Source organism: Eumetopias jubatus, unplaced genomic scaffold (assembly GCF_037043125.1).
Source record: "Eumetopias jubatus isolate StellerSeaLion01/CBP00866 unplaced genomic scaffold, mEumJub1_p1.0 scaffold_4, whole genome shotgun sequence".
Classification (NCBI taxonomy): Eukaryota; Metazoa; Chordata; class Mammalia; order Carnivora; family Otariidae; genus Eumetopias; species Eumetopias jubatus.
The window spans coordinates 148,483,023-148,510,333 of NW_028274810.1; the positions used below are offsets into that span (position 1 = coordinate 148,483,023).

General features: G+C 48.5%; 2 long non-coding RNA genes across 2 annotated transcripts; one reads left to right on the forward strand and one right to left on the reverse strand.

Annotated features, from left to right (window-relative positions):
- Positions 1-964: 964 nt before the first annotated feature.
- LOC114216125 (uncharacterized) lies at positions 965-24,422 on the reverse strand. Its single transcript, XR_003610707.2, has 3 exons — positions 24,249-24,422; positions 1,292-1,402; positions 965-1,053 (listed from the first exon to the last, which is right to left on the reverse strand). It is a non-coding gene; the product is annotated as an uncharacterized LOC114216125 (long non-coding RNA).
- Positions 9,881-16,034, forward strand: LOC114216123 (uncharacterized). The gene is made up of 3 exons (XR_003610706.2): positions 9,881-10,283; positions 14,862-14,970; positions 15,683-16,034. It is a non-coding gene; the product is annotated as an uncharacterized LOC114216123 (long non-coding RNA).
- Positions 24,423-27,311: the final 2,889 nt, after the last annotated feature.

A 27,311-nucleotide genomic window follows, 5' to 3' on the forward strand; every position in this document is an offset into this window, starting at 1 on the left:
TCCACAGGATAAGCTAGAGCAGAACCTCAGTTGAGTAATCCAGGGCTTTCACCTCGGTATTCCCCAGTAGAGCCCTAATGGACTAAGAGATAAAAACCCCAGACTATGAGAATGTATGATCCCAGTTTTACCAGAATAATACTTTGAGATATTTTCTATAATTTTGTTTGGAGGAAGCAAGGTACAGTGAGTGCCCAGGTATAGCTAAGTTTCAGGTTGTCACCCACTGCTGATGGACAGGTAGCTTACAGGAACAATATGAGGAGGATGCTAGGTTAGGCACAACAGGAAAGCATTCCCATAGTCTACTAGTCAGGCCTGCCATGGGCTCAGGGATGAGGGATGAGAGACTACAGTGGATTTGATGACCCCAGACAAGATGTCTAGCTCAGTGGTTCTCAACTCTGGCTTCCGAGCGAGTCACCTGGGATCTTTAAAAAGTGCTAGTACCCAGGCCCAAGGCCAGAAATTCTGATTAGCCCGTCTGCGATGTGGTCCGAGCATCAATATTTTTTAAAAACTTACCTATTCCAAACAAACAGGGTTTTAGAGGGGAGGAGAGAGGGGGGATGGGTTAGCCCAGTGATGGGTATTAAGGAGGGCACATACTGCATGGAGCACTGGGTGTTATAGGAAAACAATGGATCGTGGATCACCACATCAAAAACTAATGATGTGGGCGCCTGGGTGGCTCAGTCGTTAAGCGTCTGCCTCCGGCTCAGGTCATGATCCCAGGGTCCTGGGATCGAGTCCCACATCGGGCTCCCTGCTCAGCAGGAAGCCTGCTTCTCCCTCTCCCACTCCCCCTGCTTGTGTTCCTGCTCTCGCTGTCTCTCTCTGTCCAATAAATAAATAAAATCTTTAAAAAAAATAAAAAATAAAAAAAAACTAATGATGTATGGTGACTAACATAACATAATAAAATTTAAAAAATAGAAAATAAAACAAAACAAAAAAACCTCAGTTATTCCAGTGTGCAGTCAGGATCGATATCTACTAGTAGCAATAGGATCTTGGGCACATCACATTCCTCTTTGGGCTTATTGTCCTCATCTGTTTCAAAAAAGAAACAGTTATTTGTTAAAAGCTCTTACTGCCAGTATAAAAATATGAGCTTACAATTGGTGATGTTTAATGTCCCTTCTAGGATTAAACACTTTCATGAGTCTTTTTCATGATGTAATCATTCTAAAATGAGTATTTCATTTAGGGTTCAGAATATATCATCATTAGTGTTTCTCTTAGTGTCGATGCTGGTATTAAGGTTTGAGTCCCATTATAACCTACTCACCTTACATGGGAAAGAATTGCAACCTCCAAATGTAAACGATGCAAGTCCTTCCCACTAGGAGAAGCATCTCAGAGCATGTGGCTCTCCACAAAGTACTGGCACCATCTTCCACTGCAAAGAGAAGCACTTACTAATAATATCAAGTAGAAATCAGGACTCCAGAAAGTAGATTGAAAACAATTTTAAGTCAATAGAGATATTGTACATAGAGGCCATTGTAAGTTCTTATATTAAAGATTTTTTTTAAGATTTATTTATTTAAGGGGGGGCAGCAGAGGGAGAGAATCTTCAAGAAGATGCCCCTCTGAGCGGGGAGTTCAACACGGCGCTCGATCTCACAACCTATGAGATCATGACCTGCGCCGAAACCAAGAGTCAGACGCTTAACCGACTGAGCCCCCTAGGCGCCACAAAGATTGTTTTTAATTGACATCCACAAGATGTGTAGGGAAAATTATAAAAGATTTGCTCTCAAAGAATTTAATTTTTTTTTTACATTTTTTATTGAGGGGTCGGGAATTAAACAAGATTTTTCCCCAGCAGATTGAGGCATATCATATTACAATCGTCTTCCCCCTCAACATCTGGTGCCTGGAAGGACCAGCAAATGCCTCCCAAGTCCCTTCTATCTGGCCTAGGTTTCCTTCCGCTGCTTACTATGCACTCAAGACTACTGGGGCTTCTCTGCACTCAGCTTTTATGGAAGAACATTGGATATTTAATCAAATTACCAGCTCCAGTGATAAACCCAGGGACTAAGAAGGAAAGGATTTGCATGACCCCACCTGCAAAGGCATAGATGTGCACACGAAACTCAGCACCGCGTCCTCAGGGAAGGAGCCCCACGCCCCTCCTTGCTTTTGCCCCTGATGATCAGCAAGGTTGAGCCCTAAATAAGCTGCTGTCGTAGGTGAGGTTAGGAGTACAGACGTGCATCCAGACTGTCTGGATTTGAATCCTGACCCTACAACTTGAGGGCACATGATGTTCCACAGGTCACTTCTCTTACCTGAGCCTCTTCTCGCCCACCAGCGGAACAGAGATTGTAAGAACACCTACCTCACAAAATTGGTGGGAGGAAACGAATGAAATAATCCATGGAAAGCATTTAGCATGATACCTGGCTCATAGTACGTACTTAGGAAGTGCGAATTCTCTGCTAAGTTCTGTCAATATTAAAGTGCATACCTTAAAGACAACTCCCTGCCACAATCCTAGATTGGTTTTCTCCTTCGGCATTCTTCCTATTTTGCCTTAAACGTGTTTCACCACCACTAAGCTTCATGTTAAAGGCAGACCCAAAATGAGCCATTTAAAGGGTGCTTCAAATCGCAGGTGTATTTCACTTAAAGTGCCTGCCTGGCCTTGCTCCGTGTGTGGCCAGCAGGCCCAGAGTCGCTGGTCATCACACAGGAGTAGAGTTGATAAAACGTGGGTTATTTCTTAAGGAACTATAATAATAATCAGTCTTTTACATGAAGTGTCTGACTCTGGTGAATGCCAAAAGTCAAAATACAGACATCTACAGGCAGAATCGGTACATTTAGGCTCTTCACAACCTAGTGAAATTCAACACAGGACATCCCGCATTTGCTCATCTTTGGTTATAACGTGACCAAAATGGAAACTGCTCATCTTATGTGTCGGTACTTGCGCTAGAAACATATACTTTTCCCATACAGAGAGTAAGGAAAGTACTTTGCCTAAACTTCCCCTTTTACAGTTTAAAAATTCTTACTGTAATTTCGGGTCAGCTGTTGAGTCATCCAATCACATTCTGAGCCCAGCTCCACCATCCCTGAGGCTTGAAGGACTCTTTACAGAGCTACAGCTAATTAGAGTGCAGAAGAATTGCCCTGAGGGCTTAGGGATTTAAAAAGACCCACTGTCAGAAATAAATAAATAAACTAACTAAAATAAAATAAAAATAAACGAACAAACAAAAATAAAAAAGACCCATCGTTCTGAGCCCTACCAGACTCGATGAAACTAATAAATTGAGAATCTGGCCCATAGGGGGCAGACCTGCACTGAGGACCGGATAAAATGTCTTTGTTGGGCTGTGGTCTGGGAAAAGCACACATAACACTGTTGTAAAACATCATCCGTTTCCATTTTCCGTCAGTCCGCCTCCTGTTGTTAACGACATCCTGCAGTGGTGGAGTTCCGTGTTTCTTCTCCGGCCAAAAATAGAAACCCCCCGTAGTCTAAACCATCTGTCTGTTTTTAGGAGAAAAGGAGAGGCACCAAACACTAGATCCGGTTTACCAGGGGCGCGGAACAACCCTCTCCACGCAGAAGCCCTTGTCATCTGGAGCTTGTGGCCCCGCCTCTGGAAGAAAATCGGAACAATTTAAATAACTCCCTTCCAAAAATTGACTCCTCAAGTACTTCAGGGAATCTAAGTGGACATAAAGCCATGAAAGGACTCCTCACCTCCCACAAAAGATGGGAAATCAGGGTGCCGGGGTTGGCAGAGGCAATTGGGGAAGCCACAGGGGTGAGTGAGTTTGTGCTGACGGGCTTTCTGAGACCGGGAAACCGTATCTCCATGACCTTAGAGCATGATTAGTCAGCACAAATATTCCCAGAATACAGTGATTGGGTTTTATTTTTAATTTTGTTTATTTAAAGGTGCAGAAAAACACAAAAGAAAAAAATCATTTCATAACTCTCACTTTTTTTGTGCATTGAAACACCACAATCTATAAAAAGGCAGAAGTCCTTCCACTATCCCAAGAGGCAAACACTGTTCATTTGGCGCCCATCCTTCGGGATGGGTGAATGAGACATTTACTGAATTTTTTTTTTCTTAACAAAGAAAAAGATGGAGTCCTGTCGGCTGCCTGGGCAACCTCAAAACCGGCATCTGCAGAGGAGGGCTCCGAGGGGCGAGCGATCTCCCCCCACAGGGCCTGCTGGCAAAGAAGAACCAGCCCCGCCTCCATCTCCATGGGCTGTGCCTCACAGTCAGAAAATGAACGCTCAAAACATGATCACAAAAATTCTCATAGCATTTAAACTATTACATTGAGCAAATTACTATATGAACAGAAAAGTATAAGCCACATAAGATTACAAAATTAAATTACATACATATTATATGTAATACATAGCATATGTAATGTGTAATATATATATTGTATGTATATGTATGTATGTGTATATTTTTACAGGTATTATAAGCACTGTAGGTTCTATAAATTGTACGTATATATATATATATATACATATGTATATATATTTTTTTAAACAGGGCATTATAAGCGGTAGGTTCTATAGGGCTTGAAGAGCATCTTTAGCCCCGTGCTGTTCTACCTGTGAGCCGCTGCCGCTGTTTTTGACCTACCATAAGAGCTGGAGGCCAGGAGCTGCCCGTTTTAAGGGACAGGGCGCCTTTCAGTCCTGTCCCTGTATCTCTGTGCCTATATTTATTGCTATAATATCAAAATCTAAACCTGAGCCCTTGGTGAATATTCCCCCTGGGCTTCCTGTCTTCCCATCCCTTAACAGACCCTGTGCCCAAGAGTCCACGTCCATCATCCAGCTCCACACATCAGCCTGGGTGCTCCACCATCACCCCACATCAGGTCTGTGTTCTTCCAGTCATCCCCAAATGCGACCTGTACCCCCTTTGCTGCCCCCTGGCCACTGACACAACCACAGAAACTACCACGACTACGCTTCTAAGGTGAGGGCCTTCCCTGTTCTCTCAGAGGTGAAAGGACTGCAGCCTCCCTAGGGTCATGGTCACCAGCACAGGTTTTCAGCTCTGCAGGTGTCCACTGGCCATGAGGGAGTCTGCTGCATTGGGAGGGCATGAGAGTGTCCACCAGGGAGCCCCAGAAGTGCAGGGTGAGTGTGGCAGGAAGCGTGTCACAGCACAGTTAGCTATATCGTCACGTGCTGGCTCGTCCACTTAACCTCCGTGAGCAACAGCGACATACAGGAAGGAACTGTGACTGTCCTTGCTAGATACTCTAAATCCCAAGCTCTCTTCAGTGGTTAAGCTTGGTGTGTCCTGAAGGTACATGTATTGTTCCCTGGTTATTATAACCTGTGTCTTTTCTGGACAGGGGCAGGGCTTTAGGACAGGTTGCAAGGAAAGAAGACAGCAACTTAAAATGAGAGCATCCGAACTGGAAAGAATGTCAGACGAGATCATTAATCCAGCCCCTTCATTTTATAGATGTCAACAGGCTCAGAAAGTTGACATGCCTACAGACACACAGATAATGGTTTCAGGAACTTTTTTAGATGAGAGGAGTCTTGGAAATTATCAAGTCCGGCAGGCAGATGGGCCCCTAGGAAAGAGCATCTTCGATGCCCTACTTCTCCCTTTGGCCTAATTCTCTTAACTCTCACCTTGTCAGATGTGTGACCTGCCCAGGCCGGACCTCTCCAGATGGTCCCCTCTTTCCACCTCCCCTCCCTCAACCAAGACAAATCACTCCTGTCCACACTCTCAAGGACCCCCTCACTGAAACCAGATCCCCAAGTTGAAAAACAAGCTGATAAATAACCCCCCCCCCCCGCCAGCTGTTAAAAGCTGATAATGGTTCCTAGTGGTTCTGCATGCATGGATATTTTTTTTTTTAACTTAATTTTTGAAAAGTCTCAATTCATATGGCTCAAAATTCAAACAATATAAAAATCCTCATTCCTCCACCTGCCTTTTATTGAACCAATCCCCATCCCAACTCCACAGGTAATCATTTTTATTAGTTTCTTATGTATCTTTTTAGAGTTTCTTTATACTCACATAAGCAGATACAGATATATATATTCACAGAGAATTCTTGAGTTCTCAGAACTGTAAGCCAAAGAAATCTTTTAAAAAAAAAAGATTTTATTTATTTGAGAGAGGGAGCACAAGAGGTGGTAGGGTCAGAGGGAGAAGCAGACTCCCCACTGAGCAGGGAGCCTGATGCGGGACTTGATCCTGGGACTCCATCCCGGGACTCCAGGATCATGACCTGAGCCAAAGGCAGTCGCTTAACCAACTGAGCCACCTAGGCACCCAAGAAATCTTGACAGTAGGACTTCAGGCACTGTAAAAATCTCATTGGGCAACAGGTCTTTCCCAGAGCCCCTTTTGGCAATGACTTGTAACAGGCTGGTTTCTTGTAGTCTGAGTTTCCTGCTCTAATGAAAATTAGTTCCAATGGGACTCTGTAACAAGATCATCACCCACAAAGAACCGCAACCCACTGCCTCATTTTCAAGTCTGAAAGGACGAAGGCGTAGGGGTTGGAGAAGCTCCAAGACCCCTTTCTTCATGTCTTGATTCATTTGTTAAACATTCCTATGGGCCAGGCACTGAACCGGGCCCTGGAGACACAGACATAGTCCCTGCCCTCATGGCAAAAGGAAGACAACATAGACCAAGGTTATCATTTATATTATTGCAACTGCAACTGACAGCAAATCCAACCCAAACAGGTCTATGTTTAAAAAGAGAATTGAGGGCGCCTGGGTGGCTCAGTCAGTTGAGCGTCTGCCTTCAGCTCAGGTCAAGATCCCAGGGTTCTGGGATGGAGTCTGGAATCGGGTAGCTCCCCCCTATCAAATAATAAATAAAATCTTTAAATAAATAAAAAATAAAAAGAGAATTGACTGGCTCCTATAACTGCAGCCTGCAAGGATAGAGTTGGCTTTAGGAACAGCTTGATTCAAAGCTTAAATGCTATCACTAGGAACCATCTCTTCCTTTGCTCCCTCTTGGTTCAATTCTCAGGCAAGTCATGGTGACCCAGGCAGCCTGCAGTTCATATCATTACCAACTTAGGCCATTAGAAGTGAGTGAGTCAATGATCCCAAAAACTCAAACAAATATTCAGAGATTGAGTGCCCTTAGCCCTGATTGGCTTATTTAGACCACCCGCCCATTCCTAACCCAATCACTGAAGCCAAGGGGGATGGACTCTACTGATTAGTGTAGACTAGGTCACATGCTCCTCCAGGATAGGGGTCAACTTTACCCACAGCGCATAGGTTAAGAGTGAAGGAGGGGTTGTACCCCAAAATAAAACATAGGTACAGTAGCTATACATACAAAATAGGCTGCTAGGCCACAAAAATAGAGACTATCCGCCCCACCCATGTAATTACAAGTAAGGAGACTATTTCAAAGGGGAACTACAACGGGCCATCGGTCACCTGTCCCAGCGGGAGGCAGCGGGAATGTGCGCCCTAGGGAAGGAGCAGGCATCAGCCAAGTGGAGGTTGTGGGTTCATAATCCTAGAAGGGAAAACTCACAGGAAGGCCCAGAGACAGGAGAGAACCAGCCCTTTGGAGGAACTTAAAGATCTGCAGTGTGACTGGAGCTCAGAAAGCAGGCCTGAGGAATGGCAGAGACCAAGGGAGTGTTGAGTGTCACCTGTCGCAGTAGCTGGGGACCCAGAGCTAGTGAGAATGAGGATCAAATCTGACCAGATCCCTTCCCTGCTTAAAACACAGAGTCCCGGTTTCAACATGGCCTTCAGAGCCCTGTCCATTCTCCAGCCTCCTGTCTCTCCCACCCTTGGCTTGTCCCTGCACTGCTGGCGCCACACCCCCAACTCAGATGAGCATTCGGAGGGGAATGGGTCCATGTGCTGACACCAGCCAAAGACCTGTCCTCGGCCCCTGCTGTGGGGGCAGCACCTGGCCTCCCCGTACTCGCCACAGCTGTCTCTCCACTGGGCACCCACCCTGTGAGCTGAGGCCAGGACAGAGGCTTTCACAGGGTCTGGGTCAAGAACGAACATGGGGGCTGAGCAGTGACCTCTCAGGGCAAGGAGCGCACAGCAGGGGGCCACAGGGTCAAAAAGCATGGTTCCTGAGCTCTACCCCTAGGCTCTGAAAGCTGCTGAGAGCTGATCCAGTCTCCAGCTTTGAACTCCTTGAGAAATTTTTCGTTAACTTCTTTCGGGAGGGAGCCATAGAAAATGCAACTTCTTCAGGGTCACATGTACGGGAAGGTGGAGAAAACGACAAAGGAGGGTCAGGATTACATTTAATGCCTAATACCTCTTACCTTAAGTTCTGGGCAGAATATTCTCCCTGCTTCCTCTCTGGCTTTTGACCTTTCTGACTTATACCTAAGCTGCCCAGTTTATATATGTGTTTTTAATTGTAAGTTGCCTCCAATACTTTCTGGAAGTAGTTTTTTTTTTTAAGATTGTATTTATTTATTTGACAGAGATAGAGGGAACACAAGCAAGGGGAGCGGGAGAGGGAGAAGCAGGCTTCCCGCCGAGCAGGGAGCCCGATGCGGGGCTTGATCCCAGGGCCCTGGGACCGTGACCCGAGCCGAAGGCAGACGCTTAACGACCGAGCCACCCAGGCGCCCTTAGAAGTAGATTAATAAATAAATGAAAGAAGAATATTGGGAAAGTGTTTTTTGTTGTTTTTTGTTTTTTGTTTTTTTAATTCCACAGAGCCACCATAGGTTTCAAGTAATTTGCTAGATTAACTCCAGGCCCTCCCATGTTTGAAAGCATTTCCTTATCGTATGTCTAGGCCGTCAAAGTGGTGGGCGGCCAGCTTCCCCTGTTCGGTTGGTCGCTCACCCCTGCACAGCACACAGTTTCTTCCTGCCGGCCGGACAAGTCTAGCTGCAGCTGCAAGCACCCATCTGTGTTTAGCTAACAGACCCGCCAGGCTCACGCCAATCATCTCGTGTATGCAAGGAGACCAAAAACGTGCATAAAGCTTCGAGAGGGCCCCAATGTCCTGAATGTGGCTTATGTACCGTAATTGCCATCTGCATTTTCTCATTCGTCAGCTAGAAAATTGCGTTCCTCCAGATCTGCTCTTAGAATCTGACCTTACAGATCAACCCCGCCAACCCCTGGCAGTAGAATCTTTGGCTACAACTCCAGACTCCCCCAGGCGCACAAACAGCGACTCCTTCAGTCTTGTCCAATTTACTAAATCTCAATCTTCTGTTTCTTGACATTAGAACCACATGAAGGCAGCACGATTCTTGTTGGCGGACACTACGGCTGTCAGAGAACTAGGGAAGTCCTCTCTGCTGAGGGGAAGATTCGTGTGGAGTCCAGCCCCTGGCAATGCTGGGAGCCGCTCAACTGGGACACCTACCCTATCCCCCAGCACCCATCTGCCCGCTTTCCCCTTTTCTCCAGAATATCTCCCAGCACATTAGGGAGATGGCCACCAGCTCTTTCAAGAACGACTTGATCTGTGTGAATCCCTGTGCATATGTTCCTAAAAGGCTGACAGACTAAACCAAGCCTTCCCCTCTTCCCCCCAGACACTGGAGCTGAGCAGAGAGGGGGCAGAAAGGATTGGCTCTGGGCCTTTCATCTGGCATCCTTCCCAGAGCAGGTGCTCCTCACTGCCAGTCGGCCGGCAATTCCAGGCACCTGCTAGGACTTTTCCCACCGGAGAAACTGAGTCCCAGCAAAGAGCCCGACAGCAATCATCCCCCAAATGGAGAAAGGTCCTGTTGGAAATAACCACCTTTCATGCTCTGCCTCACACCGCTTAAGGTCCTCTTGTAAACAAGCCCTGGGTGATTCGCCTCCCACACCCAGGCAGCCTCGGAGGTGGTTTCCTAGATAAAAGCCCGTCCACTCCTGAGACAAAAATGCCCTCCTTCCCCCTCTCCCATGAAAGCAGCGGCTCCTGCCATCCTTCCTGGCTATACAGCAGACATTTTCTCTTCCACTCCATTAAGACTCGTCCAGCAACAGTGAGCGGCCTGCACAGAGGTGGGGAAGACTGGAAGCAGCCAGGCCAGTTAGGAGAACAGGGCAGGGAACCCTGAGGGAGGCGAGGAGGAGAAGCACCTGCAGCCACGCGGCCCATATGTGGTGGTAACAGGATGGTGCAGGCGTCAGCTTAGCTCGGGGTTTGTTGGGAATTCGGACTCGCAGCCGCCACCCCAGGCCTGCTGGTTCAGAATCTATCCTGCAGATCCCTGGGCGATGCGAACATTTGGGAAGCACTGATTTCCAGGCAACTCCAAGACTGATTAATTTGGAGGTAAGTCTCTAGTTCATTTCTTTCCCTTTCCCGCACGACCCCTGAGAATAATAAACGTTAGGTATGAAGGTTTTGATGCAAAGTAAGGAAACACACCCTTTCCTACTTCATTCTGGTAACAATCGTGGGAGGTTGGTGATGCTCTGTCCATTTTACAGACGAATGAACAGTCTAGGCTTAAGGAAGTGAGACCACTTTGCTCAAGAGCTGGGATTTCACCCCAGGCTGAAACCTGCCTCTTGAGGCAGGAACTCTTTTCTTTGGGGGCTGCATCTAGAACAAAACCCCAAGCCAAAAACATCCCCTCTGTAAATCCAGGCTGGAACCCACTTCAGGGGCTGAGGCTCCCTGGGGCCTGCCTGCAGGGGTGGGGGGAATGGGAGGGGCCCAGCAGGGCAGTGCTTTGAGCTGCTCCCATGAAATAACTGGGCACAAAGTCCCAGCACCAGGCCCTGTCCAGGCCTGTCCTTCAACCACAAGCTCCTTCGGAACAAAACAGAGCCCTTTGGGCCTCGGTCTGACTCAGCAGCTTCAGAGGCAGGTTGGGGACACATGACCCTAGATCTCAATGCCGTTCCTGTGAGCTCACTTCTCCCCTGGATGCTGCCTCTCCTGAGGCATCACAGGGTTACAGACCCCCCCACAGAGAGACTTCTCTCCAGAAATGCCATTTAGAGCCCCTGTCTCTGAATCTCGAGCTAGTGTCCCTCCTCCATGAAATCTGCCCAACTGCCCCAGGCAAAATTAAAGGCCCTAGGCTCCCACACGATGCAGCACAGACAGTTCTGCAAACTTGAATCGGGCATATATTATGTGCCCGGTAACCACGCCGGATGCTTTTGCATACTTCATCTCCTTTTATCCTTAACTGATTGAGACAGGTACTGCTCCTCCCATTTCACAGCTGTGCAAATGAGGCCAGTGGGTTGTGGAGCTAGGATTTACACCTGGGTCCTAACTCCAGCTCCAGGATTTAACCACCTAAGAGCTGCATCTTTCGTAGATTTAGTTGTAGAATTTAGCGTATTATTTGATAATTTTTTAATTGCAAGTGTGCGTGCCTTTTCCACTAGGACCATACACGTCCAGGGGTCCCCATCTTATTCATTCTTGTATCTCAGTGCTTAGAGTGCCCAGAACGTAATCTATGCTGAATACACTATGCTGAGCTAAATTATTCAGCAAACTTTTACCAAGCAAAATGCTATGTGTCGGACCTGGTATTAAGAACAAGAGCTACAAAGATGAAAAACAGGTAACAAAGAAAACAAAACAAAAACAAACAAACAAACAAAACCCCGCATTAAACATACAGACATTGCAGGAGAATTAGGGACTTGGAAAGATGGAAGGATTAACAAAGTATGGTGGAGACACGCGGAAGGAGCCCCGGAGTCGGCCTGGAGAAAGGGGTTGATGTGACCACCACAGCTCATGCAGAACCTGAGTGAGATTGGACACAAGAAAGAAATTCACTACAATGGCTGGGACCTTTCAGGGATGAAAGAGCAGAAGCTGAAGCATGAGGGTTTGAAAGAGCCCCCCATTTTGCAAGAGTTTTAGGGAAATAATAAATAGCACTCTGGAGGGAGTGGGCTTTCGAAGAGTCCCCCATAAATTGAATTCCTCTCACCCAAAACACAAACCTCTCCCTTCCCAGAGCAAAGCCCACCCCAGTCAACAAACATTGGAAAACAGGCCCATATGCATCTTTCTGCAGGACAGGAAGAAAGAGATACCTGGCTGGAAGTGCTGGTTTTTTCTCCCAAGTCAACAAATAGCCCACCCCCAGCCCCAGGAGAGCCGATGGAGGAGCTTTTTCTTCTATACTCTTCCCTCTGGGGAGTCTGAAATTCCTTCCAGTCCATAGAAACAGAAGACCTTGGGAATGACTGCCCCCCCAGCCCACCCCACCCCCACAGCGTTCAGAGTGGCTGCCACAGGAAGTGCTACAGAGGGGGGTGCCTAAGGCTGAATGGGTGGGCACGTAGCCTGGGGCCACACACCAGCCACACACAAGGTCTCAATGCTGTGCAGTGGGGGAGGGCTTTACTCCTGAAGGTGATGGGGAGCCACTGAAGAATGGTGAGCAGGATGGTGATAGCACCAGGAAGGCCACTCTGGGAGCTGTGGGGGTGAAGAGGACGGGAGGGTAACCTGCAAGGGGTCACCCCAGAACTCTGCCTGGGGCAGCAAGGATGGAAAAAAGGAATCAAGAAGTGTTTGGGAGGTGGCACATTGGGCCAGATGATTAAGTGGGTGTGACAGACAAAAGGAAAGAGGGAGTCAAGTTTCAGTCCAGGGTCTGGCCAGCAGCTGGCTGGGTGACGGTATTGTTCTGGAGGCTGAGAGGAGGGAGAGAGGTTGGCAGGGGAAGAAGAGCTCACTGTGGGGACATGTTGGGCTTTCAGTCTTGAATATCAGAAGATGCCGAGGATGCCCATAGATGGCTATCAGGAGGGAAAGCTAGCTTGGAGGGAGAGACCAGGAGTGAGCCAACTAGGAGAAGGCACATTTCCCAGACAACAGGAGCCTGGTGTGGAAAATAGCATGACAGTGAGTCACCCAGGACGATCTTTCTCTGCCTGGATCTCCTCCTGCTCCTAGGAAACTCCAGCGCCTCTCATACACATCCCAGGGAAATCCCCTGGGTGGGGGTGTGTAGGGGGTACCTTACATGAACTTACTTCATGAACTAGACCTCTGCTGCCACATGGTATCCATGGTTTCCCCCTCCCCATTCTGCTCACTGTGGGCCCCCTGGGCTCAGCCATGCCTAGGGCCCTCCAACAGCCATGACACTAGCCCTGACCCACTGGGGCCAGTACCAGCCAGCAAGGGCACTCATGTCTGCATTGAAAAGAGCAAATGTGCAACAAGCAAATGAGGTATGACCAAGATGAGAAGTGGTTTCTCTGAAAAGCAACAGAACCCAGCTATACCCTACTCCCTTAGCAAGCCAAGCTCCGCCTAGGTCGGGGCTAGCTCACACAGCCCACACTGTTGCCAACACCAAGACCACCACCACCATCACTAGGAATGTCCCGACCATCTCCACACCCTGACCCCAGTCCAAGCCTGCCTTCCTTCCTACCCCAGGATTAGCATCTTTCCACAATGACTGATGTCTGAACCATCAATTTGCTTCAGGGGAGAAAAAAAAAAACCTAACCCCATCCATGTGGTGCAATCTGAAGGCATAGGCCATGTAGGCAAGAATTGGTACCCAGAATCTGGATCATTCATTCTTAAGTAATATCATCTCTGGGTCCACCATTAGCAAATTCTGTTGGCACTACCCTCAAAATCCATGCAAATTCTAACCACTCACCACCTCCGTTGTTCCCAGCCCAGCCCCAGCCACCATTATATCTTGCCTGGATTAGTGCAACAGCCTCCTAACTAGTCTTCCGTGAGTCTTCACTAGCCTGAGTGAACCTTTAAAATCCACCAGACCACGTCACTCCTCTGCTCAAAACCCTGCCCTGTCCTCCCACCTCACAATTAAACCCAAGTCTTTACAAAGCCCTGTGCTATCAGCCTTAACACAATCACCCACACACACCCACACCCCCCATACACACACCCCTTATGATGTTCTGACTTTATCTCTAGGCTGCTGTTCCTTATTCACTCGGCTCCCTTCAGTCCTCAAGCAAAGGACCTTTTTCTGTCCTCTCAGGACCTTTGCACTTGCTGCCCCCTCCACCTGGAGTTCTCGCCCCTACACATGGCCGCACATCACCCTTCAGCCTCAGCGTACCATCTCAGTGATTACGCTTCCTCAAATGTCAGCAGCCTCACACACTTCCTATCCCTTCACCCTGTGTAATTTTTCTCCTTAGCACTTCTTACAACATATCTTCCTGATTTTGCTATTTATGCCTGTCTCCATGAAGACAGGATTTTGTCTTTTTTCTTCCCTGCTGACCCCCACCTTCCAGTGCCAGAAGAACACTCGTTAATGTTGTTGGATTAACTCTGCTCAGTCGGTTGATCTGCAATGGTGGGAATTGAAACAACAGCCATGTTCTTCCCCAGGAGACATCTGGTCCACTCATAAACAGACCCAAGCCGATCCCAAGCAGTGGACCCCCAGACATGCCCAAACATGCCTGAGAACTGGGCGACTTAGCTCAATTCAAACCAGAGAGTCCTGCCGGGACATAGGGAAGAGTCGGAACCCTGGGTATGAAAGAGATCCCCGGGTGTTAGAGGATTTTTTTTTTTCCTTCCGGGCCCATTCTTGGTCACGCTGCTTTGAAGACTGAAGAGGTAGACCAGAGGAAGAGTGGTGGGCAGCAAAGCAAAGTTTATTGAGCAATAGTACAAAGCCCCCAAAGAGGGAGGGGACCCAAGAGGGTTGCCACCAGAGTTTCTAAATCTAGGGGTTTTTATGAGCTTGTTAGTGGGCTGTTTTAATCCGATTAACCCCCCCTGCACCTGTCACCCATCAGGTTCTTGTCATCTATCACATGGGAAAGGGTAGAGGGCTCCTTCCAGGGTGGTGTAAAATCCTTTCAAGGGTGGTTTCTTAGGGCAGGGGTGGCCCCTTGTCCCTGTCTGCCTTTCTTCCAGCTCTCCTTCATCACAGGATATGGACCCTGAGAAGAGCAGTGGGGCTGAGGAGCGCTGGGAGAACCCAACATTCTCAAGACGCTGTCAAGTGACAAAAATAAAACAATTGGTAAGGAGCTTGATGTGCTTTGTTCAAGGGAAAACCATCCCCGAATTGGGGAACTCGGTACCTCTCAAGCAGCAGAGCACTCTCTGGAGGGAGTGTGTGTTATACCAGCTTTAGAGGAAGCAACTGGGAGCGTGGCTGGCTGGAAGGTCAGGGCTTTCCTTAGAAGGCCAGCAGGTCCTGTTTTCTAGGGAAAGGTAAGCGAAAGCTGAGTTTGCATGTTACATTTCCTTGACAGTGAAGCGTTTCCTAAAGTTCAGCTGATGTAGACTTGTGATGTGGCCCAGGCCATGGGGGCAGCCTCCATTTCCTGGGATGGACGAATTGCCCGTATCAAGGCCCAGAGGAAAAGGAGCTGGCACAGGAGACTGTGAAGGAACGACGAGAGAAAGGGTGGTGCCCAGGAAGCCAAGAGAGGACGCAGAATTTCCGAGGAGGGAGGGAGGGGCTGATAGTGAGTCCTGCCCCAGGGAAGCCACCAAGGAGAGGCCCGAAAAAGCCTTGTCAGTGGGCACCTTGGCCCAGTTTCCAGGAAATAGTAAGAGCAGGAGCCAGATAGGAAAGGGGGGGAAGTCCGAAGGGAGTGAGGAAGTGGAGAAAGGGAGGGTAGGCAACTTATCCACAAACTGGGCTGCAGAAGGATCTCTATAGGCCAGTAGAGTGAGATAAACCAGGGCTTTTTCAGTTTGGAAGAGAGCCTCATCTTTCTATTCAGGGAGGAAGAAGCCAAGGAAGACAAAGAGATTGAAGGTACAAGAAATGGAGGGGCTACTCAAAGGAAGATGAGAAGTGTAACTGCCTGTAGCTGGTTCAGCCTCGGATCGGTGAGGAGACCCCTCCTTCCTGGAGATGGGAGCAGAAGGAAAAGCTGGATTGAAGAAGCTTGCAGGTGGTGGGGGGGGAGGAAATGGAGGAGACCAAACCTGAGGACCCCTTTTCTAAAAGATAGGAAGCAGAGGGGCACCTGGATGGCTCAGTCAGTCAAGCATTCAACTCTTGATTTTGACGCAGGTCATGATCTCAGGGTTGTGAGATCAAGCCCCGCATTGGACTCCACACTCAGCTAGCAGTCTGCTTCAGATTCTCTCTCTCCCTCTGCCCCTACCAACCCCCCCCCAAACTCTCAAATAAAATCTTTAAACAATTAAAAGAGAAGAAGCAGGGTCGTTCCTGGGGCGGGGGTGGGGGGAAGGAGGGCTTAAGGCAGTCATTAGGGTTTGAAATCTCTGCAGAGGGAATTGGGAGAAGGAACTGGCAAAGTCCATGGAAGAGGTTTTGAAAGCAGTGTGCGGAGGTAGCTGCCATTGGACATCATGAGTCTGGACTGTGTAGCGTCTGTAGGAGCAGGCTCTGCAGACAGAGGCAGGGGCTGGTTTCGTCAGGGAGGAAGGGAGCTGGGAGGGTGGGCAAGAGAAAGGCCGGACACCATGCGGCTCTGGGGAGTAAACTGAGGATGCTAAATGCAGAGTCAGGGAACTCAAGATCTTAATGAGGTCCCAGAATAGAATTGGTGGGAGGGAGGAGAGAGCTGGAAGTGTAAGAGGTTGTGGTCAGAGGACACCGCACCCTTCCCCGAGGTGGACAGACAAGCTCCATGCTGTGGCCACGAGGATGGGAGGCTGGAGGGAGGTCATGACTGTTGGCATGGGAAGGCCACCGAGTGGGTCGGGGGTGCTGAGGACTCCCCAGATGATGCAAGCGCTGAAGTCCTCAGAGCTTGTGAAGAAGAACCAAGCTGTAGGTGGAGGACACAAGACTGGCAGAGAAGGGCACCGAAGAGACAGAAAGTTGCCACCAAATACCCACCTGCCCCTTCTTCCTCTGCAATAAGGAGTTTGATTTTTTAGCTGGAACCACTGTCACCCAGACTTTTTAAACATTGCCCAGCCTAGCTGGCAGCTTGGGGTGGCCATGTGACTGCTCTCTGGTACTTCTGGAAGCCTCCTTGTCTCCTTCCCTCTATGGCCGAACTGAAGATCCCATGTAATGACTGAAGCTTGAGCTGCATCTTGGGCCATGAGGATGAGGGTCCCAACCTAGCGATGGCAGAGAAGTGAGCAGAAAGAAGCCTGGGTCCCTGAGGATCTCACAAAGCCAACTCACTTGCCTGGACTGTGTACGTCTGAGACTTCTTTGACTTAAAAAATAAAAATCTTGTGTGGTTGAGACTCTGTTACTTAGGTTTTCTGTCAGTAGAGGAGCTAAGCCTCAATATTACAGACGGTGCAGGAGGATGGCACAGATTTCAAGGGAGGGCGAGCACATATTTGCCTATAAACAGCAAGAAGCTACAAGAATGTCAACAGTGGCTTCTAGGCCTGAGGTAAAATGGAAGTGTAAGAACAAACAGCCTCCACTCACAAGGGCTCTAGGCCATTGTGGTCCTTAGCAGAAGGGAGGAGGAGGAGGGAGGTTCTGCAAAGAGCTAGAAGCCATGGGGGAGGGTGTTGGTACCGGAAGCATTTCTAAAAGTCAAACCTGAAAGTCTTGAGAGGGAGGAGCTCAGCAGCGAGAAGATGCGCTGGGAGCCTGCAGGTCTGAGCATCCTGTGCTGGACCATGGGAGGGGTCCGTATTCAGGTCAGAGGTTAACAATGAGAGTCAAGGGTCTCATATTTCAGTTGAGTTTAGCCAATGTCCTGCTGAACTTGTGAGGTTTGGGGAGGCAACAGTTCCCTGCAGCAGCTGCCTCCTAACGGCGGTGGGGTGGGGCGCAGGAAGCCAGCCTGAGTTTGGGAGGGCAGGGCACGGAGGCTGCAGGCAGGGCCAGCCCAGCCTTGGGGGTGCGGTGGGAAGAGGAGCCCCCCTCAGGCCCCAGCAGAGAGGTCCTGAGGGTGGGCCATCATTTTCTCAGGCTCATTTCCCACTTTGTCTTCTTGAGTATTTTAATTGCGTGTTTCCAACTTAATCTCCATATTAACTTCAGAGGACTCTACATCTCTATTTTTGGAGGGCAGACTGATCAACAATTTAAAGTGTAAATCCTGGGCAAGTGTGTGGGTCTTTAAGAGGACCATTTAATAGGCAGCAGCCTGCCAGGACTCGAAAGGAAGCCAGTGCAAAACTAGACAGAGGAAGAGCCACTAGGGAATGGCGGCAGGATAGGGATTTGGGATGGTTACTATAAAGGGGCAGTTCTGGGCTCAAAGACTGAAGAGACACTCACCCCTTTCTAAGTGAAATGCAGGGGCTACACATGTATACAGGAGCAGCGTCCCTGGTGAGAACTTTGCAAGAAGCTGGGCAGATGCCGAGTCAGCCAGGTTTACAAGGGCCAACCCAGGGCCAAGTCCCGAAGCTGGTTATAGGAACTTAGCCCTGGGTTAGGTGGGTTAACAATCAAGAATTCTTGCTGTTGACACACACTCTTGAGCTGAAGAGTTGCCCGCCCCCCACCCTGCCCCACCCAGGGCGAGACTTGGGCCAAGGGCTTGGAGTGGGGTGGGGCTGGACTTGACAGTGAGATCATGGTCTCCAGCTGTGGGGAGGGGAGGCTACCAAAGGTCAAGGATCAGCCAGGGCCTGACAAATCCTGCAGAGGCCTGCAGCCAGGGCCACTGTCCTGAAACTTCTGTTCTTCTTCCCTGTATTAACCCCAAGGGAAGGAATTTAGCCATGCTGTCAGAAACAGCTACTCAAGTCATGGGTGTGGCGCCAGCTGAGAGTGAACAGCCTTGATCTTGTAGACCTTGGACTCTGGAGATAGGTTCTCGTTAGAATCACCTGGTGTGCTATAACCAAAACCAAAAAAAGCCTGATGCTCAGGCCACACCCCAAATCAATAAAATTAGAATCTCCAGGGGCAGGAACCAGACACCAGTAGATTATAAAGCTGTCCAGGTGTTTGCCATGTGCAACCAAAGTTAGAACCTGAGGTTGAACTGTGGCCAGCCACTTAGCAGCTTGAGTGACTCTGGGCACTTTCCGGAAACCGGGCTTCAGTTTTCTCCTGTGTGAAATGCAGGTCCTGCTAGCACTACCTTATAGGGTTCAATGCCTGGCCTGTAGTAACTCTTCACTGAGTGCTGGTTGGTGGTAGTAATAGTCAGGATTCAGCTTGTCAACCCAAACCTGAAAAGTCATGGTTAGCCTCTTGGGCTGTTTTGGGATTTGTCAAATCTCACTCTCTTAAATAGTGGCATGGTTTATGGGGGTGGGCATGGATCAGGTTCTGCAGTGCTGATGGATGACATAGGCTGGTATCTCTAAACAGGATAGGATGGGAGAGAAAACCAAGCCTCACATAGGCTGGTCATTATGTCTTAAAATGAGAAACTACCTTTCCAGGAAATTATCTACTTCTCACTATTTAATTCTTTGTTGGGGTGTGAGAGGGTAGCAGTTTTATTGAGGTATAATTCACATACCACATAATTCACCCATTTACAGTGTACAACTCGATGGCTTTTAGTACATTCACAGAGCCGCATATTCTCATTTTTGTTGTTTTGTTCTCATAAACCATTTTCCAGGCCATGTCTGGTGGTTCTTGGTCTGGTCTATTAATCTAGCACTGGTTCATCCCAAACTTCAACACGCCTTGGATGGATGGTCCCTCAAATGGGACTAGTTGAGCATAATATGTTCAAAATACTATTTTCAAGTTCCTGTTAAAAGAAGTCATATAGAAAAACTAAGATACCGGTAGCATGGGCTTCAGCAAGCAAAGCCATCCCCTTGGCAGCCAGCCCCAGGGAGGAGAGTCTAGACTGGGGAGAGTCTTCTCTAGAAAGAGGTGGGTGTGGGGTGCTCTGATCAGTTGGGGGCCAGCAGCACAGGCGGTGAGAGAATTCACCCATGGCAGAACAAAAGAGATAGATGTTTACTGAATCCATGGCCAGGGAGCTGCGGGCAGGACAGCAAAGGAGAGATTGTGGGCCATGATGTGGTGCTGAGGGCCATAGTGGGGGAGTATGGGGATGTATGGAATTTTCCCTATTTTGGTAATCTTAGGATTACCAGTTATAAGTAGCCTGTTGGTTAGTTAGGGCCTATGGTTATTTAGAAGTCAGTTGCTCAGTGAGCCTGTTTGCATTCAGCTCAGTGGTCACTGTGGTCCCTTTTGCCTTGCTCTGGATTCTGTTGCTCAAGCCTGTTACCTAAAAGTGGCCTCTACGATGGGGAGGCAGGGAGCAAGAGCCTGAGCCTCTCCTGGCTCCTATCTCACTGAGGTTGGCTAAGAGGGCCTTTCCCTGTTCCACCATTAGTAGTAGGTCAGGTTCTAGCATTTTCTAGCATAAAGCACACAGGTGTTAGCCCTCCCGGAATTCCCAGGAGGAAACAATTGGTGAAGCTGCACCATCCTGGAAGGTGACAGGTGGAGACTGTTGGGTTTCAGTAGCAAGACCCTCCATTCAGGACTGAGACCCAAATTCTCCCCCAACCATCCACGGGAATATCCCTGCTTCCTTTTGTTTTTAAAATTAGAGATAATATCGCTCTGAGCACAGTCTGTGAGCCCAAATTCAATGATTTTAGCCAATTCCTTTTTCTACCGTCATCTTAGGTAGTTTTCGAAAGGGTGTTTGTGCACAGATTTGTACAAACACATATGCACCCTGACTAAGGTTTTCTGCTTTGTAACCTCCAGACAACTCTTCGGTCTCCCCGCCATGAACACTTTCCAGAGTCCTGGCTGGGGGAAGGACAATCACAAAGAAGTGTTTGTAGTCAAGGAGGAGGCTTCTGACTAGTCAGATGACGCCAGAAGTCTCTGCTACAGAAGAAGGTCAAACTTGCTTTCAACCAATGCTTCCCTAACTTCTCCAAAGAAGCCCCTGTTTAAAAATGTGAATTCCGGAACCCATCCCCAATGCCCTGAAGCAAAATTTCCAGGAGAGGTCAGAAAAAATGTAATTTCAACAAGTGCCCTCACTTGATTCTTATCATAGGCAAGCATTCTCTTTCTTCCTATCCATCTATCTATCTATCTATCTTTCTATCTATTTATTCATTTATTTTTTTTTTTTTTTAAGTAGGCTCCACGCCCAGCGAGGAGCCCAACTCAGGGCTTGAACTCACGACAGTGAGATCAAGACCTGGAGCTGAGATCAAGAGTCAGTTAACCTACTGAGCCTCCCAGGCGCCCCTCTTTTTCTTCTTTTAAATGCAGGTGCCTCCTCACTAGAGATTACAGTTCAACAGGATGGGTGTGGCAGGGTCAAGTCTAGACTGCTGTTTTTGAACACAGCGGGTCTGACGTGCAGTCCTTTGAGAATCAATGTTAACTCTCGGGGCATACCTGACCCTATTTTCACCAATTTGATCATTAGCTCCTCAACAGCTAAGTTTCAACTAGGCTTTGTAATGATGATTTCAATCAAATTTTCTCTCTTCTAGATAAGATATAACTTACTTTTCTTCATCACCATTATTTAAAAGCAAACACAAACAAAACTCTGCTCTATTAAACTGCACAATGTACTAGGTGAGGCACTTTACGTACACGCCCTCATTTGTCTCCTCTCAACAGCCCTTGGAGGTTGGTTCTATTGGTAGCCCCACTTTACAGCTGTGAAAACTGGGATAGAAGTGAACCCGCTTGCTAAAGACCACCCAGGTAACAAGTAGCAAGGCCTTTCTCACTGAATCCCAGGCTAGCCACTAAGTGCTACACCCCTGCCCAGACTGGCCCACAGCTCAGGGTTGTTCTGAACCAAGGGGCCTCCATATCCAAGGACCAGTTTCCCAAGAAGAGAATGGGACTTGGCCCAAAGGCCCACACACCTGCTTTGTATCAATCCAGCAATGGTGGGCTGCTTTGGAAGTACCTGTAGGTCAATAATTCCCAGCTGATGGTGCATCAGAATAAGCTGGGAAGAGGGTTAAAAATGATCTTTAAGTCCTATCCTTAAAGATTCGAACTCTTAATGTCTGGGATGCAGCCCAGGAATCTCCATTTTCATAATATAGCTAGTGATTCTGATGAAAGTAATGCTTCATCAATATGCTGAAAAAAAGGAGGAGGAAGGGGAGAAAGGAAAGAAGGAGGGAGAAGGGAGGGAGGGAGGGAGGAAGAAATGTGCCCTGAGTGAGCAATCAGCCTTTGACAGGGTAAGAAATGCACCCCATGGTGGGTAGGGAAGGCTGCATCCTCAATGATGTCTTGTACCCTTCTCCATACCTAGATAAATTTCTACTCCTCCTTCAAGACCTAGCTCCCAGGTCACGCCTCCTCTGTGCTGTCTCTCTCCGTGGCTCCAGACCGAGTTAAGGAGGCTTCCTTGGTTATTTCATAGCTCTTAAATGTCGGCACTGGTGCATTTTATTTATCATATTGGCCCAAGGGGTGGTTTTCACTGCTAAATGCTTGGTGGTGGACTTATTCACCTTGTGGGGGGTAAGCCACCACTCCTAGGCTGCCGTCTGCTGAGCTGCACTGGACAGCCAGGGAGCTGGAGGAGGCCCAGCTGCTGAACAGAGACCAGGTGGGCCTGAGCAGCTGTGCAAACACTAACAAGAGCTGTTAATGCTGCAGGGGCGATACCCCCACCCCCTTATCCCTGCACCCCACACCGGTGAAGACTCCGAGCCCCTTGAGAACAGGCCCTTTCCTGAACCGCCAGTGCCTCACCCAGTGGTAGGTACCAAATCAAGGATGCCAATAGGTCTCATGGGGCTTGCCAGTTCCAGTCACGGCGTCGCAGCTGGACGGGATGGGGTGGTGTCAGCTCCCATGGGGAAGAATGCTGAGAGTGACTATTGATGTCTGCCTCGGGCATAGGGGTCACCTGCCCACCCCGTGTTTGAGGCTGTATTACGTTCCTGGGGCTACTACAACAAATGACCACAAACTGGGTGGCTTACAACAACAGAAATTTATTCTCTCACAGTTCTGGAAGCCAGGAGTCTCAAAGTAGTCTCACTGGGTCAAAGTCAAGGTGTCAGTAGGGCCATGCTCCCTCCAAATGCTCTTGGAAGAATCCTTCCTCACCTGCTGCGGCTTGCAGTGGCCCCAGCAGACCTCCACTCTCTGCCTCCTGCTTCCCATGGCCCTCTTCCTGTGTGTTAGATCCCCTCCCCTTTCTTTTATGAGGACACCAGTCCGTGGATTTAGTACCCACCCTGAATCCAGGATGATCTCATCTCAAGCTCAGTAACTTAATTACATCTGCCAAGACCCCTTTTCCAAAGAAGGACACATTCACAGGTACCAGGGGTTAGGACTTGGACATATTTATGGGGGCCGGGGGACACAACTCAACCCATGACACCAGCCTTGTACTAAATAAATGTCAGTGATTAAATACCTCCTCCCCCTTTGTTCCCCACCTCCCACCCCCTTGTGCAAACCTTTTCACATCTAGTGCTAGGGAACATCTCCTCCCACCAGAGGCAGGCCTGCCCTGGTGTCAGTTTGGGCTCGTTGCAGGCCTCCCCTCCAGCAGCCAGGATGGCAGGGGTGTGGAGGCCTGGGAGGCAGAAAGCCTTCTTCTCCAGCAAGGATAATAAAATGAGTGCCAAACCTTCTGTGAAGGGTACCAGACCACTGTGCTGAGTCTTCCCCAGGGCATGCTTGATGCAGAACCCAGTACATGAAAGTGAGTCAGGGCCGGGATCAGGTTGCCCTCATCCCACCCACTCATGCAATCCGCTGTGGGCACCACGTTCCACCCCAACCTAAGCACCTCCCACTCCAAGTTTACCCACAGCATGAAAAGTAGTTGTGATAAAGACCAGGCTGCCGAAGACCTGCTCCAAATCCCCCTCTGCTACCCTCTGTGTTGTCTGATCTTGAGCCGCTCATTGCCCTTGCCGGCACCTCTCTGTAAAATCGAACTGCTACCAGTACCCGAAGACTTAAATCCTTGCTCCAGCTAGGCCAGGGAGCAGTACACAAATCCTTCCATGCAGGCTTATGCAGAGGGCTAAAAGAGTAAATGCGAAGTTTCCAGGCCCACAGTGGGCATGCCATAAGCTTTTTTTTTTTTAATAGAATGTGCACCATTCAGGGTTCACCAGGTTTAAACACACCCCTCTCTTCAACCAGCATCTGTGCACTGGTACCTCCTCTCCCTCTAACTTCCTCCTATGTATCTGACTGCCTGCCCCTATCTCAAAGCGGCCTCGGTCAAACTCCACATCGTCTACTCCTCACCTGCTCCTCCTGTAATTTCATCTGTGTGAGCAGCCACCCCGTCCAAACATCTACAGGCACCACTCCTCTTCTCCACACCAGTCACCAAATGCTAGAGGTGCTTCTTTCTTGATATCCCCCAGATCTCTCTTGGCCTCTCTATGTCTACCTCGTCTGCACACATTGAAAGCCACATTGTGTCTCACCTGAAGTAATGCAACAGCTTCCTTCCTCAGTCTCTTCCTTCCCCAGTTTATGTTGATAAGGCTGGTGTTTCTAAGACACAGATCTAATCACAGGCAGGACTGCACAGAGCCTTTGGGCCTGAGACACACCTGCTCAGAGGGGCTGCAAGGCCCATGTGGACAGCACCAGCTGCTTCCCCAGCCCAACACCCCTGGTTCCCTGAGCCAGAGCCCCGTGGAGCTACTTGCAGTTCCCCAACCACGTCCGCCCCATCTGCTCTCATTTCTCCACGCCTTTGCATAAGCTGTTCCCTTCACTGGGGGCATCCTTTTATTCATTCCTCACATTATCAATCTTCGAGACTCAGCCCCTTCAGAGTCCCCTTCAGCCTTCTCTCTCGGGCTCCCATACCATCTTGTCCTGTGCCTCTTGCAACATTTGCAGATTATATCATAAATACCTATTATTTATCTATCTACTCCACACGCCACACAGCCCTGCACCCTGCCCCAGACTGTGAGCTCCCTGAAACTGGGGACTGTGTCTCTTCTCTGTATTTCCAGCACCTGGCACCATACCTGCCAATAGCGCCTTACTAAGCATTTGTTGAAGTGTCGAATGCCAAGGACAGAACAGCATGATATTAAGAGACGTATCTCGTTGATGATTTTTTTTTCATGATTTTTGTTTGTTTGCTTTTGGCATTTCATATTGGAAGGAGGGTATCTATGCATGGAAAAAATTCCTTCGTTTAGTAAATCACACAAAAATCCAGAAATCATGCAAACTCTGAAAGGCAGCGTGGCCATTTTGGGAGAGCAAAACAAAAAACAAAGTTTGAGCTAAAACAATAACATCATTATTAAAATACATGTATTCCAACACCAAAACCAAGACAAAAGCTCAACAAAAAATCCCAAATATGGTCTCTATGTACATAGGGTCTCTAGAAATACATTTAAATTTATGTTTTTCCAGTTCTGTTGAGCTACGATTGACAAATAACTGGTTGATTCCCATACAAAGAAAAATACCATATTATACAATGAACAAGATAGTGGGGAACATCCTTAATGTTTTATTGAAATATACCTAAGTGTCCTTCATGTGGTCATTTCTTCCAAGGGCTTAACACAAAATCCAACACAGTTAAGATCTTGTGCTAGGCGACTGGGCTAATGTAGTTCTTCACAGAACTTGTATTAAATAGGGATCAGCATCTAATACAATAATTACTGCTGAGAGAAGCACAACCTTGGGCAGCCAAGATTTGTTTTTTAAGTACGTATGTATGTATGTATGTATGTATTTATAAAGATTTTATTTTTATTTATTTTAGAGAGAAAGAGAGAGACTGTAAGAGAGAGAAAAGAGAGCACAAGCAGGGGGCAGGTCAGAGGGAGAAGCAGACCAGCAAGAAGCCCTATGTGGGACTGGAACCCAGGACCCCTGGATCGTGACTTGAGCCAAAGGCAGATGCTTAACCGACTGAGCCACCCAGGCACCTCTATTTATTTATTTTAGAGAGAGAGCACGTGTATGAGCTCACATGGGTGGGGGCAGCAGAGGGAGAGAGAGAAAGTCTTAAGCCGACTCCACTAAGCATGGAGCCACGCCCATCTCACGACCCTGAGATCATGACCTGAGCCAAAATCAAGAGTCAGACCTTAACTGACTGAGCCACTCAGGTGCCCATTGATAGGATCTAGATCACTATCGGTTCAAGATTAAATTTCCTGAGTCGGGCCAAAAGTGCACACATCCTGTGTGGTTGATCAAAGAAGATTCGTTTTTGGATAGCAGGGGACAGGGGTCACCTTCTATGGGAAGACTGAGCAGCCTGTTAAAGGGATGAAGCCTGCCCCAGCTCCACCCAGCCACAACCTCTTCTACCTAAACCCCCACACTCCAGTTATGCTTGCTACTCACTTGTCCCATATCCATCCTGCACCTTCCCACACTCCTGCCATCTTCTCTGCGGGAATACCACCCCCCTCTAATTTCTACCCAACATATCCTACCTATATGCCAAGGCCCAGGCCATTGTGATAGAGATTATCCCCCTATTGTCCCTTTCTTCCACATTACACTTTGGGCTGTCTACTTGGCTATAGACTACATTTCCCAGCATCCTTTGTAACTAGATGTGACCAAATGACCACGTTGCAGCCACTTCTGGGTCTGTGCCTCAGAGCATCTGTTGCGTGTTCCTCCAACCTGTCTTTGCCCTTCCCACAAGCTGGAACATTCATGTGGCAATGAACGACCAAGCTTTAATGATATAGTTGAAGACAATACCCAACAGGACAGTGGAGCAAAGCAATGGGGTAGAGCAGACCTGAATGAGCTTGTGGAGCTGAGCTGTCCCTCCAGCCTAGATTGCCACCTATATCTGCACTATTGTAGGAGAGAGAAATAAAATTACATCTTCAGATTGACCTTGCATAAGTGACAGTGTCTTAGAATCTCTGCACCATGACTTGTTTATGTACTGTCTCCTCCATGGAAGCTTCCCTGAGAGCTCTGTCCGATGTCCTGCTGTGACTTTGGAGGCCGTGCCCGTACAACATCCAGGTGCCATTATTGGGACCCCTGTGCATGTTATGTTGTTGCGAGTGGACTGTAAGATTCTTGAGGGCAAAGGCCACACTGATCTCATCTTTGATGTCCCTGAGCAACCACCGCGGTGTCCTGTACACAGAAATCATGTTTGTTGAAGCGACTGAATGTACGGCACTTCCCACACAAATGCTGTTTTTAGAAGAGATGCTAAGTTAGCAGCAGCAGAGCTGATTCACAACACACTTACACAGAAACCAGAAGGAATGTGGCTGACAAATAAGAGGCCTGGCGGGCCAAGCTGGGAATAGCAATTCTCCAAAAATAAATGTGTTGTGATGACAAAGCCTGAAGAAACCTTGCTGAAAAACGCAGCTGGTTACTGAAGGCTTGGAGCAGCCCCTGCCTTCCACCCAGTGACCCCCCACATCCCTCACAAGGCCAAGGTGGAGATGGCCACATGCCCTCAGGCACCGGACAATCACTTCTGCAGACTGGGTCACCTCTCCCTGGGCATTTGTCCA